General features: G+C 30.7%; 1 pseudogene; it reads right to left on the minus strand.

The window, feature by feature from the left end:
* The window catches only part of LOC142333401 (dynein axonemal heavy chain 10-like), a 70214-nt pseudogene extending 62947 nt beyond the window's left edge, over positions 1 to 7267 (minus strand).
* Positions 7268 to 16423: the final 9156 nt, after the last annotated feature.

The raw sequence follows: 16423 nt of genomic DNA on the forward strand, positions 1-16423 counted from the left end.
ACAAAAATAATGAAAGATTACTATTAAAATTAATGAACATTGTAAAGAAAATGCAAAAGATGAAAGTACATGTCAGAAAGGACAATCCAATTTTTCACAGTAAACATAGGTACAAATATTTATTAACATACCTGATGTATTATTTTCACCAATACCAGGCAACAATACAAATTACACTATGTTACTGAATCGGTCAAAAAAATGAATTATATTGATGAAAACTTAAAAATTAGTAAATCATCTACTTAGTTGTGTTCAATCTATTAAGCTGTCCCTAATCATCAGGGAATGCTACATGGCTTCACTTTAAGCATGTCAAACATTATGCAATAATTTTGGATAGGTAGCAGTAAACTGTTGTATTAGTAACTGAGGAAAATAAAGGATATATCAAAGCATATTTAAAAACTTACTAAAAAATATATATCTGAGACTACGCAGCTGATTTTTTGGTATTTTCTGGCCGAAAAACAATTCTATGCTATCAGCCAAACATGATATATTTCTTGTAATAAACAAAGATATATCACAGTATATATCTCAAAATAATAAAAATACCATCTGCTTTATGGCAAATGGTATAAATAGCTGAACGTTACAGTAATTCAAATATCTGAATATAAACGTACAAGAGCAAGAGAGAGAGAGGGAGAGCGCTATCTGTCTCGCTCTCACTGTGAATAAGACACATGTACTAACAGAAAGCTCATGCACCCTTGTCCAACTGGATGGTGTGCAAATTGGACAAGTGCAAGAATTCAAATATTAGGGCTCACTGGTCCAGAAGAAAGTAGCTACAGTGAAAATCCAGTCAAATTGGTCAAGCAAATGCTGCATTTGCTTCCCTTTAGTGGTGTTTGTGAAAACAAAGCAACATCTCGCTGATGAACCAAGTGTGTCTTTTCCAAACCCTGATCCTGCCGATTTTATTGTATGGAACAGAAATCTGGACATTATTTAAGAAAGACCTGAGCAAACTTTAAATGTTCCAAATGCGATGCCTACACCAAATCATCAGTCTCGCTTCATCGCATTAAAAATGAGGATATCCACCTTTGCTGTGAATAGTAGCCAACAATCGAGGAACAGATTCAAAAACAGACTGGAATGGTTTGGCCAAATCTGCAGAATGAGTGGAAACCAACTACCATACAAACTCCACTGGCATAAACAACCCGCCCGTTGGAGAGTCCAACAAATAGCTCCAAAGAAAACATGGATCAAGCGCATCAATGATGATATAAAAAACAGTAGGCTAAACCTTAATGAGGCCAGGACAACAACAGCTATGGACCACCATGCGTGGAAGTGTTTTATTTGTTGAAATCAGAAAAACATTGGCATCCGCAGCAGCATACAGGCTGTATGCTGCTAGTCAATCCGATCCAAATGCCAGCTAGGGATAAAAAACCCAGTAATTATTTTCTGTGAGCAAAATTCAAGTTACCATTGAAAGTTATTATTTTTTTTTTTTGATGTTATTCACATCCAGTAAAATAAGATGTATGAGTATTACACAGCCACATGAAAACTAGACAGTGTAATCTCCAGAAAAAAACATGACATGAGAGTACACGGTCATACCAAAACAAGATTTGCAGAGGGTTCATTTTTGCTTATATAAATACTTTTGCTTCATTTTTTATTTTATTTGAAGAATGCGTCTTTAAATGCCCAAAATGACACACTTGAAAGTTTTCACCTTTAAACTACTGACCTCTCAATAGTCTGGAGTGGTTCAAGCAACTAGTCTGGAATGTACTGCAATTTTTTGTTTGATTGCTGCAGCAGTGTGTGATTAAGCATTGCTGTATAACAGGGACATGTTATAAATGGTACACCAAGCTACCTTGATCTCAGTTAAAATTTCACTACAGCATGCAACATATATATCACTTCATAAACAGAATCATCGTACATAAACAATTTATAGTTATAAAATAGAAGCTAAATAGATTATAAAATGGAGTGATAAGTTAAGAAATAAAAAGCCAAAATACAATAGCAAGGATAGCTTAACCAACATCTTATCTCCTGATACGCCTAATTGATATTGTAATATAAAAAACAAGAATATTCCTATTAAAAAACATGCCATGGCTGGGAAACATCAAAATTAACAGATTAGAAAATATCTAAATTAACAGAAAATATGAAAATGCCTTAAAAAATCAACAGCTCCACTTGTCAACAGTCAATACACAAAGAAAATTTTGTTAATGTCAAATCACAATAGTCATAAGTAAGTTGCAACTTAGAAAAGATTGCAACTTATAAATTGCAAAAGATTGCCAGATTAAACTTTTTTATCATTAGTGGAGGTAGATGCAAACTTTGCTTTTTTTTTAATTTCTGCATCAAATTACTCATTAAAACATCAGTGTTGTGTACATTTTACAATTAAAATCTTATCTGTAGTTTTATGATTTACTATAGCTCTGAACTTGGTTCTTATCTTATTGACCTTGTAAGGAACTCTCATACTCAATGTTCAAAATTGAAAAAGCTGATATTTTAATGTATTTTAAACTATTAGCTGGTATCATCTTTTTTCCCACTCAAGCCCATTGCATGTAGATCCTTTGCAATTTCTCCAGAATCTTCTTTCTGGTTGAACGTTTCAGAAATAGAATACCAAAATATTGATAGTTACATAAATATTTTCCTGAATAAATAACAGGTGTTTAAAAAAGGATGCAACCACTTTGACATGTATTGATTACAAAAATATTAATGTTAATAAAAGGCATACAACAATATTCAAAATTACCTATAATAACTTTGCAGTAGATGTTCAAAATGGTTTCCTGTGATTGCAATGCAGGTTCATACACATTTCATAACATTTGCAACCACTTTTCAGAATGTTTGCTTAGTAATGTTTGAAATCTCGCTTTCAAGTTGTCAAATGTATGAGGATTATTTTTAAAAACTAAGGTCTGCTGGTGTAAGATCTGGGAGGCCACAACACTTTTGATATCAAACTATGGCCAAAAAATTATCAAGCGTTAAAAAATATCCGTCATTTCATTAGCAGTATGACACGTTGCGTTACCCTGCTACAACCAATATTCTCATTCATGTAAATCTGATGGAAATTAAGTTGCAATAAACCATACCGTCTACAGATTGTCAAAAAATAAAGGGTTATATAACACGATGCCACAAGATCGCACACCAAACACCAATTTTACATACGTGTAACATGTGTGTTATGGTAACCCATGAAACGAGTGAAGATTTTCAGCGCTACATATCCGGAGGTTTTGGCTTTAATGTAGCTATCTGAGGGAAACCATGCCTCATTACTGAAATAAACACGATCCAAAATTTCAATACAGTTGTCATCAACAAAAGAACAAAACTGTAAACAATTTCCACGGTCTACTTTCTTTCAGTTCTTGAACAACACAGATACAATAACCCTTTGTCACGAGTTTTTTAGTAGCCCTGAAAGCAGTAGATAGTGAAAGCACAGCCTGAAGATAACTTTCTGAGCGACATAGTGGGCAAGCAAGTCAGACAACATTCTTTCACATCCTCCAGAACTTCTACCTTAACAGTAACAGTCGTCCTGTGCTTTGCCAATTGTGTACACTTCCCAGTCTCACAAAATTTATTAATTGAACGCAATACCTTATTAAGAACTGAGAATTGGAAAATTCTATCCGAAACTCGCCTTTTACTCGTCTATAAGATTTATATGTGCAATAAGTCTCAATATTAAACACGATAAGTCTTTAACACAATAGATGAATTTATACGGTAAAGCACTTGTGCATAATAAGTATGTTACAACAGTTTTACAAGCTGTTAACTTGAGTACATAGTTGCCAACTGACAAGTAGGGAGAAATAAAATTTACCTAAGTGTGACTTCTATCTTAATCTAAGGGTTGTATTCTTTTTGAAAAACCTGTTATATTAAGAGGTAAATTTTTAATAAAAAAAATAGTCGGGAAAACAAAGCTTCTACAGAAAACAAAGGTAGTCCTAGAGAAGGGTTGTGAGTGCAGGAGCTGATCTCCAGCAAAGCCAGCTCGTTCATTGGAATCAGACCGAGCTTCCCCTCAGTGGCAGTTGGCAATCATTATGTTCAGTTCATCATCATTTAAAGCACTAATAGACATCAATGAACCGACAACCTGCTTGTTCTTCATACTGTAATTTCTAACAAACAAATATAATATGGCATCAACTTTGTTACTATCATCCATATGCAAACAATGGAACACTTTTAATTAGATTGAGATATTTTTGGGTAGAAGGGTGGTTTTTTCATATCTGACAACCATTTTCTCTTATCTCACTCTATGGAAACATCTAATAAATGAATGAATCCATATCATCATAACTACTGATCTAATGAATAATATGTTCTAAAAGAACTAAAATAAACTAAGCCTTTGTACTATTATCTTCCTTTAAATACTAAAATTGATTTGCTTTTTTTATATGTATAAATACTGTATGTTTTCAACCAACTACCTCTTTAATAATTTCTCTTTTCCAACAAGGGAAACCAAAAAATCAAAAACAGTACAAAAACATAAGACCTCCCTACTCTAGATTCAATATAAATAAAAGATTTGAACACAACCACATTCAAATGAATGAACTGTATAAAATTAACTCTCTACTTGGTACTCCTCAAAATTAACTGGTACTCCTTGAAAAGATTAGGGAAAAGTTTGTATAATGCACCATCAACAGTAAATCAATAATTTTTTTTTTTAAATGCATTAGTCATAATATTTTACTCTAATGATGAACACAATTTCATCTGCAAATTAAGCACAAAAGAATTTGCATTTACAAAGTTAAAATGAGAATTTATCAATAATGTAAAAAATTATAAAAAACAACTAATTTTTAAAAATTGCAGGAACACACTTGCTAGTTGGAGAACTAGGATTCTTCTGGTACACATGCCCAGGTTACGTTCAATGTGTTGAATTAAGATTTCTTCTTCACTAACAGAATATGGTTCTTGCTATGCAGCAGTATATGAAGTAATATTAAGGCAGTGATGAAGTGGTATATAAGCACAAAAACATTCAAGCAAATTTTCTGTGGCTGGAAATCCTACCAATCCAAAATCTTTGATGATATTCTCTCTGTGCAACTCATGCATGTATTACCGCTGCCCAACACAGAAATAAAGTGATGTATGTGTATTTGTTCAGTGGTGTTAACTGCGTTCATCATAATTGTCATATTTGGGGTAGCAAGAACCCTTATGCCATTTTACAAACACAATTTGATAGCCTGAAAACTAATAAAAAATATTTTTTGGCCACTACAAGGTAGGTTAGTTATATACCAAATATAATCAAAAATAGTGATGCATTGATCATTTGTTGAATTAAAATGGAATGCACCAGCAATATATATTATTTACAGAGTAAGTAACTTGGTTTAAGTGAAATTCAACTGAGTTTAGTTAGGTTTAGGTCAAGGTTGAGTTAGTGACATTAAATTTGTACAAAATACATTATTTTCGATTAAATAATGTTTGTGATATATAATTATGAACTCGACGTAAGAATTGGTCAATTTAATATTTAAGGTTAATTAGATGAAGTTGATGAGCAATGCAAGCATTAGGGTTATGTTTATATTGTACAAAGTTCAGTACACAGAATCACCTAACCTAACCTATCAATTGAATTTTCAAGTTATTTACTTTGTAAAACAATGTATTTTACAGTTATGCACTGTTAAATTACAAAATATTTGGAGGGTACTGTGTAATTTAGAGGGATGTAACTTGTGAGAAAGGAGTTGATGAAAAATCTCAATTGTAACGAATAACTTGGTTCTAAATAATATATATTCCAAATTTCGTCAAAACTGGAGGTGAAACTGTAATTGTAAACAATTACCCTATGACTAATTACACATTATTATTGATAAAGTATATTTCACAATTGTTTATTTGCATACATTTTTTAACTAGTTTCTAACAAATTTTATAATAGTTTCAAATAAATGTAGAGCTACAGTCAACTGATCTGGTTTTCAGTATTTATGAGCAAATTCTACTTTATATATTTCTTTCAGTTCGACCATGTATCCTTTACTGAATTTACAGCACCTTATAAAGCCCACTCTTTTGACTAAATTTAATTTCATCTTTGGCACTTCTAGTGACAGAAACCAATTTCCTAAATCTAGCCAAAGTAACATTAAAAATCTTATTGTGAAAGTTTACAATCGTGATATACAAAATAATATCCCATCCTTTACATTTTATGATAGGAATATTTCTTTAGTTTAAGGTTCTTTTTTTTATCTACTCGAGTGGTATGCATTAGATAATGGCAGGCAATCTGATTTGCAAGTTTCAATGGTTTAATGATTTTAAGCTAAATTTTTTTTGATGATTAAAATATAATTATAAATTTTTCCCTCTACTTATTCCTTAATTAACTGAAGACTTAACAACTGAAACAGTTTTCAGTTTTAAATTCTATGAAATATTTTTAATCCTTTCTGAGATTATAATGATAATTTCAATTCATTTTTAACTGTTTAGCATCCAGCTCTTTGCTTGTAATATGTGTAATGCTTCAATTCGACATGATATTAAGTGAATTAATTTGTTAAAAAATGAGTGGAAACAATATATTAAATGTGTTATGTTAGTTATACTGTTTTCATTAAGTTGAGAATATATGTTTCGTGAATTTATCTGAACACTTTGGGTTTGCTAACATTTCACTTGAATTATTCGCTGAACCAGCTTTATAAAACATTATCCCCACAAACAATCAACAAAATAAATTTAATAAAACAAAGTTTGAAATGAAACAAAACCATTGTAAATTAATCGAATAAGTACAATAATAAGAAGCACAACGCATAATACATTAATGTTAACCACTAAAAAAAAACCATAGTTGGGTTAGATTTACAAAAATATTTCCAAGTAAAATTATTTTCATCAGCCTACATTATTTTTTTAACAATACGAGGCTTTCAAAAATCATCTTTGGTCAATAGTTCTGAACTCACTAACTTGAAAATTTGATGACCGACAGTCGTTTACAAAATGTTTTAAGGTGAAAAATTAACTAATCAAAGTCTAATGATACAAAACACATCAACTTACTCTTTGCGAAAATTTGTTAAAACTCACTTTATAACAACTTAACAAAGTACCCTCTGACAACTGCCTAAAGTCACAACAGATACCAGCAACGCACGGGAAGAAACGACACAATGCTTTCTTATCCATTATCAACATTATTTCTATAAATGTTTCATAACAAAATGGTATAAATCTCTGAAAAATGTTTTCTAATATTCAAAAAAATATTTAAAATTTCAAACCTTCAAAGAAAAAAATACATTTTTCAGGAAAAAACAAGGAAATACTAGTTGAGGTTATATTAATATATAGACTTACTATCCTAAAATAAATATAACTGTAATAAGAACTAATCTGAAATTAAATATCTCAACAAAAAAATTGTCTTCGATAGTATTACAGCTTTGTCATGTTGGTAATGATAATAAATAAATATCAGCTGATATCCAATGTAATTAGTACAACTTGGGACTAAGCCGTTCATTTTCTTTGTTCTTGAATAGTAAAATTCGTAAGAATTTTGGCATTATATTATTAATCGAGAAGTCATTATTACTTTTTTTTTAATTATGACGAAACAAAAAATTTGATTAAGATTATATTTTTAACATCTTTTAATTCAACGTTCCGTTCCATCATGACTACCATTTCATTAAAAAATATGTTTCTTTTAAATGACTGAAAATTGTTACGTTCTCGCTTCTACTTTTAGAACCACATAGTATTCCAAACTGATTCATATAATTTCATTGTTGAGAATTTAGTCACTAAATCTGTTATAATTTTCTTCATATAATAACGATTTAGTTTGACCCTACAAATAATAGGTCATTGGTGATATATCCATTGGTTTGTAAATTCCATATTCAAATAATTCCTGACTAATCTATGTTTATATGAACATGGAGTAATTATTTATTTCCATTCGTAAAACATGCCCTGGTATTCTTTATTTTTTAATGATATATATATATATATCTACCTCTATTAATAAAAAGCCAAACCAATCGTCCCAGAAAGCTCTGAAATGAATGGTTGACTTAGATGTACTCTTTCTACTTTTACTCCCTACTCAGGCTAGTCATGCTTACTAGTGTTAAATAAAATATAATCTCAATAAAGTGAGGTAACAAAAATTTAACTACATTACACATATTAATTATGTTAAAATTTAAACAAAAAGGTGTTTATTTTTCTTTCTCAATTAATATTTTTCTGAATATATTTAAAATTGAAATCCTGAGGTTACTGAAGTTTCCTGATTGAGCCTATTCTTCAATGACATTTAACTAAAATTTGTATCTAATTAATCTATTTTAGAACCAAATTATCTAGCAATATTGGTCTCCCTTACTTAAAATTGTCAAATTCCCATTAATTCTATCTTCTTTCTTTCTTTTACACAGTTCTTGTATCCTAAATTTTAGTCTTTGTCTTCATAAATTAATATTAAAGTGTCTGCTGTTTTGAAAGATTTATTTTTATCCTTACTGCTATTTAGGAAAGAGGCCAATTTTCTATACATAGTTACTAAAAGAGATATAATATGAGATAATATAGAGATATATTTATGTTAAAAACATAAATATATCTCTCTCAAAATAATTTTAAGCAAAGATATATTCATAAATATAAAAACCTGGAAATTTTACATAATTTTTTTACAATTCTTTGCTTAAAAAACATAAATTTTAGTACGTACTTTGCTTCTAACGGTTTGGTCAGCGCGTTTGACCTTTCTTCTTGCAACGTTATCCAAATCTTTCTATCCTGATTGAACAAGCTCCGTTATAGCTGCTGTACTGTAATGAAGAGACTCCAAAATTGCTTTAATTTTTTTATATTTAAATTACTCTTTTATCAGTTTAACATATTAACAACAGATATTCAAGCAACATTAATCATATCAGAATAACTGAATAGCACCGCAAGTTCTCAGTGCAATCCTGCATTTAGAATTTTACTGTCAATTTTGCCACACCGATTCTCTGTTATTTGTCATTACCGAATTAAATCATGCACTTGAACTAATAATGCTTTCATGAAATCTATTCTCCATTTAACTATACATCAGTACGTTAGATAACAATACATACAGTTTCATTGGAAGTACATTTTACCAAAGCTTTTTCTAAGATAAATATTAAGCTAATTATTTTACGTTTTTTGTTAATATTATTTTAAAAATAATATTTATTATATGATAAATTTTTAAGTCCCCCGTTCGGATCTCCGGGTGGGGACTACTAAGGAAGGGGTCACCAGAAAATTAAAAAATAACATTCTACGAGTCGGAGCGTGGAATGTTAGAAGCTTAAAAAAGGTTGGTAGGCTAGAGAATTTAAAAAGGGAAATGGATAGGGTAAACGTGGATATAGTAGGAATTAGTGAGGTTCGGTGGGAAGAGGAAGGCGACTTTTGGTCGGGTGACTTTAGAGTAATTAACTCAGCGTCAAATAATGGGCAGGCAGGAGTAGGTTTCGTGATGAACAAGAAAATAGGGAGGAGAGTGGAGTATTTCAAGACGCATAGCGATAGAGTCATTGTAATAAGGATAAATTCAAAACCTAAACCGACAACGATTGTTAACGTCTATATGCCTACAAGCGCCCATGATGATGATGAGGTAGAATGTGTATACGAAGAGATTGATGAAGCAATTAAACACGTAAAAGGAGATGAAAATTTAATAATAGTTGGAGATTGGAATGCAAGCATTGGAAAAGGCAAGGAAGGAAATATAGTGGGTGAATACGGGCTGGGCAAAAGGAATGAAAGAGGGGACCGACTTATAGAGTTTTGCACGAAGTATAATTTAGTAATTGCCAACACCCAATTTAAAAATCATAATAGAAGAATATACACTTGGAAAAAGCCAGGCGATACTGGAAGGTATCAGATAGATTATATCATGGTTAAGCAAAGATTTAGAAATCAACTCGTTGACTGCAAAACTTACCCTGGAGCAGACATTGATAGCGACCATAATTTGGTGATAATGAAATGTAGATTGGGGTTTAAAAACCTGAAGAAAAGGTGTCAGATGAATCGGTGGAATTTAGAGAAGCTTGAGGAAGAGGAGGTAAAGAAGATTTTTGAGGAGGACATCGCTAGAGGTCTGAGTAAAAAAGATAAGATAGAAAATGTAGAAGAAGAATGGGAGAATGTTAAAAAGGAAATTCTTAAATCAGCAGAAGCGAACTTAGGCGGAATAAAGAGAACTGGTAGAAAACCTTGGGTTTCAGACGATATATTGCAGCTGATGGATGAACGTAGAAAATATAAGAATGCTAGTGATGAAGAAAGTAAAAGGAACTATCGGAAATTAAGAAATGCTATAAACAGGAAGTGCAAACTGGCGAAAGAAGAGTGGATTAAAGAAAAGTGTTCAGAAGTGGAAAGAGAAATGAACATTGGTAAAATAGACGGAGCATACAGGAAAGTTAAGGAAAATTTTGGGGTACATAAATTAAAATCTAATAATGTGTTAAACAAAGATGGTGCACCTATATATAATACGAAAGGTAAAGTCGATAGATGGGTGGAATATATTGAAGAGTTATACGGAGGAAATGAATTAGAAAATGGTTTTATAGAGGAAGAAGAGGAAGTTGAGGAGGATGAAATGGGAGAAACAATACTGAGATCTGAATTTAAGAGAGCATTAAAAGATTTAAATGGCAGGAAGGCTCCTGGAATAGACGGAATACCTGTAGAATTACTGCGCAGTGCAGGGGAGGAGGCGATTGATAGATTATACAAACTGGTGTGTAATATTTATGAAAAAGGGGAATTTCCGTCAGACTTCAAAAAAAGTGTTATAGTAATGATACCAAAGAAATCAGGGGCAGATAAATGTGAAGAATACAGAACAATTAGTTTAACTAGTCATGCATCAAAAATCTTAACTAGAATTCTATACAGAAGAATTGAGAGGAGAGTGGAGGAAGTGTTAGGAGAAGACCAATTTGGTTTCAGGAAAAGTATAGGGACACGGGAAGCAATTTTAGGCCTCAGATTAATAGTAGAAGGAAGATTAAAGAAAAACAAACCAACATACTTGGCGTTTATAGACCTAGAAAAGGCATTCGATAACGTAGACTGGAATAAAATGTTCAGCATTTTAAAAAAATTAGGGTTCAAATACAGAGATAGAAGAACAATTGCTAACATGTACAGGAACCAAACAGCAACAGTAGCAATTGAAGAACATAAGAAAGAAGCCATAATAAGAAAGGGAGTCCGACAAGGATGTTCTCTATCTCCGTTACTTTTTAATCTTTACATGGAACTAGCAGTTAATGATGTTAAAGAACAATTTAGATTCGGAGTAACAGTACAAGGTGAAAAGATAAAGATGCTACGATTTGCTGATGATATAGTAATTCTAGCCGAGAATAAAAAGGATTTAGAAGAAACAATGAACGGCATAGATGAAGTCCTACGCAAGAACTATCGCATGAAAATAAACAAGAACAAAACAAAAGTAATGAAATGTAGTAGAAATAACAAAGATGGACCACTGAATGTGAAAATAGGAGGAGAAAAGATTATGGAGGTAGAAGAATTTTGTTATTTGGGAAGTAGAATTACTAAAGATGGACGAAGCAGGAGCGATATAAAATGCCGAATAGCACAAGCTAAACGAGCCTTCAGTAAGAAATATAAGTTGTTTACATCAAAAATTAATTTAAATGTCAGGAAAAGATTTTTGAAAGTGTATGTTTGGAGTGTCGCTTTATATGGAAGTGAAACTTGGACAATCGGAGTATCTGAGAAGAAAAGGTTAGAAGCTTTTGAAATGTGGTGCTATAGGAGAATGTTAAAAATCAGATGGGTGGATAAAGTGACAAATGAGGAGGTATTGCGGCAAATAGATGAAGAAAGAAGCATTTGGAAAAATATAGTTAAAAGAAGAGACAGACTTATAGGCCACATACTAAGGCATCCTGGAATAGTCGCTTTAATTTTGGAAGGACAGGTAGAAGGGAAAAATTGTGTAGGCAGGCCACGTTTGGAATATGTAAAACAAATTGTTAGGGATGTAGGATGTAGAGGGTATACTGAAATGAAACGATTAGCACTAGATAGGGAATCTTGGAGAGCTGCATCAAACCAGTCAAGTGACTGAAGACAAAAAAAAAAAAAAAAAAATTTTTAAATAATTAGCTTAATATTCGATGTATACTTAAAATGGAGTTCTAATTTTAATGAAAACTTAGTTATGTGCATGATTAAATTCAGTGGTGAGAGATAATGGAGAAGATCAAATGCTTATATACTGAAGAAACGGTTTTCATATTTGGAATTTCCCTTTCAGGAAATCTCTCCTAATATTCATGTTGAGCAGCTTCTAATTTCCATTAGAAAATCCATAAACAAAACTTACATTGGCATATTCCTTGTTAGAAAATTGAAATGGCCATCGTAGTGGTTTTACACTATGATAGGATAAAACTACACTTCTTTAATCTGTATGATAATTTATGACAACAGATCCAAACAAAGTACACAATTTTCATTGTTGACCAGCTTTCCCATGCATTCCAGTACACATTCCCGTACATTCCAACTTAGTTTTTATGTATTTATTCATTTTACCTCTGTAAATTATTGATTATACATAGATAAAATATTGTTTTATAAAGTTTGAGTTTCTTTTAAAATTATTTTCAGTAATTAACTTTTTTGGTTTTTAAAATAAATGGTTTTTAAGTACAGAAAGAATATAATATGATGTTCTGTCTATTTTACATCAATAAAAAATAAATTTTTAAAAGTTTTTATTGGGTGTATTTATATTAATTTTCTCAGAATTAAATTTTCTGGTTTGTTACTAAATATTCCGCATTTATTAGTCATTTAACAAAGCTATTGTTCTACAAACCTAAAAAAAAACCTTGTTTTTTGACACCGAATTTTGAGTTTTACATTGAATATCTTAAAAACTATTGTGTGAATTAAAATAACTTTCAAATTCTTAAGTCATCATGTAGCTGATTTTGATTCAGGTAGCTCTGTCTCCTTACAGACTTCTGTTTTTCTGAAGCAATTACCAACAATACTTTTTGTGATGACCTACATGCTTTGTCAATCCATTCTCTTTTCTGAAGAATATTTTTTTTCACAAAATCTTATGCTGCAAGATGTTTTTGTATTTTTTGAAAAATATTTTTGTTAAAACCTTTTATGACAATAAAACTTATTTTATATACTGCACTGTTTTGCTTAATATAAGTTAAACTTTTTGAATGCAATAATGCTTTTTTCCAATAAAAGCATTTGTTTTGTCTGCATTAAAAACATTTCCAGATAAGTATTCTGACAATTTTGGTGTGTAATTAACCCATTAATTTACATTTTTACTGCAGTTGCTTCTCTTTGACATTGTTTTAAAAGAAATAAAATGCCTATTTCAGTATTTTTCTTTGAAGTCACTTTTCCTTAAAAACATCAAGGGCCCTTTTTTTAAGAAATGGCTTAGAAAAGGAATTTTCTGTCTTACATATTACACCTACAATTTATATCATGAATATTTAAAAAAAATTTCTTTTGTAATAATTCAACCATGTTTTACCAGTCATAAAATATTCTGCTACTTTCCAAACACTACTTTTTTTTTCAATTACTAATTTTTCATTGCAATTTAAAAATGTTCACTTACTTTTTTCAGAGCAAAAAGTATTTCTACTACAACGAAACTGAAATTCTTCTCAGATGCCACTTTGAGTCAGAAAAAGAATTCAACTGTTACAGATTTTTTACTTGATTATATCAACAAAGTGTAGCTTTTAATTAAATTTAATAAATTTTCCCTTTATGTGGATAAAGTTTTATACTACCTATGTATTTGGCAGAATAGAAAGATTTTACGTCGCATAAGAGAATATTCTAACACCAAATTATGACAACATTCTTAAAGAACATGGAACATTTAAATTATTAGGAAAATACTGGAGGAGTTTTAAGTTAAAAAAAAAGAATGTAGTCTATGCTGACGATGAAGCTCCCAAATTTTTAATGTGGAAGCAGCAAGTTTCATTAATAAAAAAAGGAATAAAAATTTTTTTGACATGAATTTTTACCAGCTGACTTAAATAAGTAAGAAATAAAAAAAGACTTGTGTGAAATTGAAAGAACTGCTACAGACTGGTGAACTACATATAATAATATCAGTACAAAGAGTAAAAAGGATGACAAAGAATTTCTAAATTTTGTATCAAGTTGAAAGGCACAATTTTTCTACACGAAGCCTTTTAGTAACATCATAGTAATGACTCCTTGTCATATGATGACTCACCATCCAGCAAGACTACGAAGATAATTTTTTTTTACGTAAAAAGACAAACTTAGGACCACACAAGTATCACATATATACATTTCTCATTTTTTTGGCTTGGATTTGTTTTTGCTCATCTGTCCATTTTCTTCCTGTTTTTCTTTCTTCTGCCACAAGAACTTTTATACTGTAAATTATTCTTCAGATATTATCTCAATCACAACAGTCCTCTTCTTTCAAGCCTATCCTTTGAAAGTCACCTTCAATCTGTTTCAGGTAATTTGATTTGTAATTTACGTTCCATAGCTCATTACTTATTTAATCTATTTGGATTGATCCCAATTGTATGCTCCAAGAAATTTAACCTTCTTTTCTTCATCCCTGTTTCTTGATATCAGTAATATTCTTGTTAGATTTCAGTCTGTACCTTTTTTCAGTTCTTATGGACCATCGATTTTCCTCAGTAATCCTCTTTTGATCTTGAACAATTATTCAAGGTCAGTTAGGTGCAATGTTTCAGTGCCATATACGATTACTGGTATTGGTACAGTTGCATACATCTTAATTTTGTGATCTTAGAGAGATTTTTCTTATTTTAGATTTTTTTTGGTGATAAATCTAGACTTCTTCAGTTTTAATATTCTATTTTCAATTGATGATTTATCTATTCTGCTTATAATCTCTCCTGGTTACTAAAATTAGTTTGTGACATTTATCATTCTGTATTTAATCTCTATTGTCGTTATTGTTAATGAGTTGATGTTCAACTTGATTTTCAACTTGGAAAAGTATACCTGTAGGCCTGTTTTTTTGGGTTATCTTTATTAACTGTATGTTTCTTTGTTTCAAGTAAAACAGCCGGGTTATCAAAAGGACTAGGCATCTTATTTTGACATTTCAGTTTTTGGATTCGATTCCTGAACCCATATCATTCATCTACCAAAACCAAATTAAAGAGGATCAATGACAGTGCATCATATTGTTTCAACTTTGTTGTGGCTAGAAAAGATTTGCTTATTTTTTCCATAAATTTAAATTTAGACTATGATTGTGAGTTTAATGTGATTTAAAGTTTTCCAGTCAACCCTGTATTCTCTCAAAAGTTTGAAAAGGAGTCGTCACTCTGTTTTCTGAAACTTGATAAAAGATAGGTTTGTTCCTGGATATATAGTATTTTAGATCAGCATTCAAGTCCTAGTAAAGTCAGTTATTTTTATATGGATTTGAATACTAGATTGTGGATACAGGTGTTCTTTGAAGGTTGGGTTTCAATTAACCACACATCTCAGGAATGGTCGAACTGAGACAGTAAAAAACTACACTCATATATATTATCCTGATTCATCTTCTGAAGTTATACTTGAACAGTAATTCCCGGAGGCTAAACAGGAAAAAAAGAAGTATTTTACATCAACTAGAAACTTTGTATCTGTTCCAGAAATGATTGTCCCTTTCAAAAACGTCCTTGATACTTCCTATTTTGTGATCTATTTGGGGTTCTAACCTATTCAATAGCATTTTTAAACCGCAAAATAGAGTAATTCATATTTATGTGTTTGTCATTAATTTTCATTTAGAACATGTTTTTTTCTTTTTAAGAAGAAGACAAGTTATTATTAAATGGCTTTTATTTGTTACCAACTGTCAGAGTTGTTCTAGAAGATTTTCAAGTACATTAATATATAATTTATATAGACTGTAGAAGTGCGAATATATATATACACAAACACACACAGAAAAACACCGATTACCTGGGTTGACTTTTTGCAAGAGTAAATTCGTAAAATCAGAAATAAAGATAATTATAAAATTAAAAAAGGTTTATCATAGAAATTAATTAAAAGGTCATATCATTATAGTGTTAAATGAGTATTTAATAAAAAAATAAATATTTTCATAAAATCAAAAACATTCTCAGAACATTACATACAATGTAATATGATGTACAAACAAAAATTTATGTTCCCATTACTTTATGAATACACATCACATTATGTATTAACAACAATGGCTACTTCATAATCTAATGCAGAACTCTTTTTTTTGGGGGGG

The sequence above is a fragment of the Lycorma delicatula genome, chromosome 12, assembly GCF_047948215.1.
Source record: "Lycorma delicatula isolate Av1 chromosome 12, ASM4794821v1, whole genome shotgun sequence".
NCBI lineage: Eukaryota > Metazoa > Arthropoda > Insecta > Hemiptera > Fulgoridae > Lycorma > Lycorma delicatula.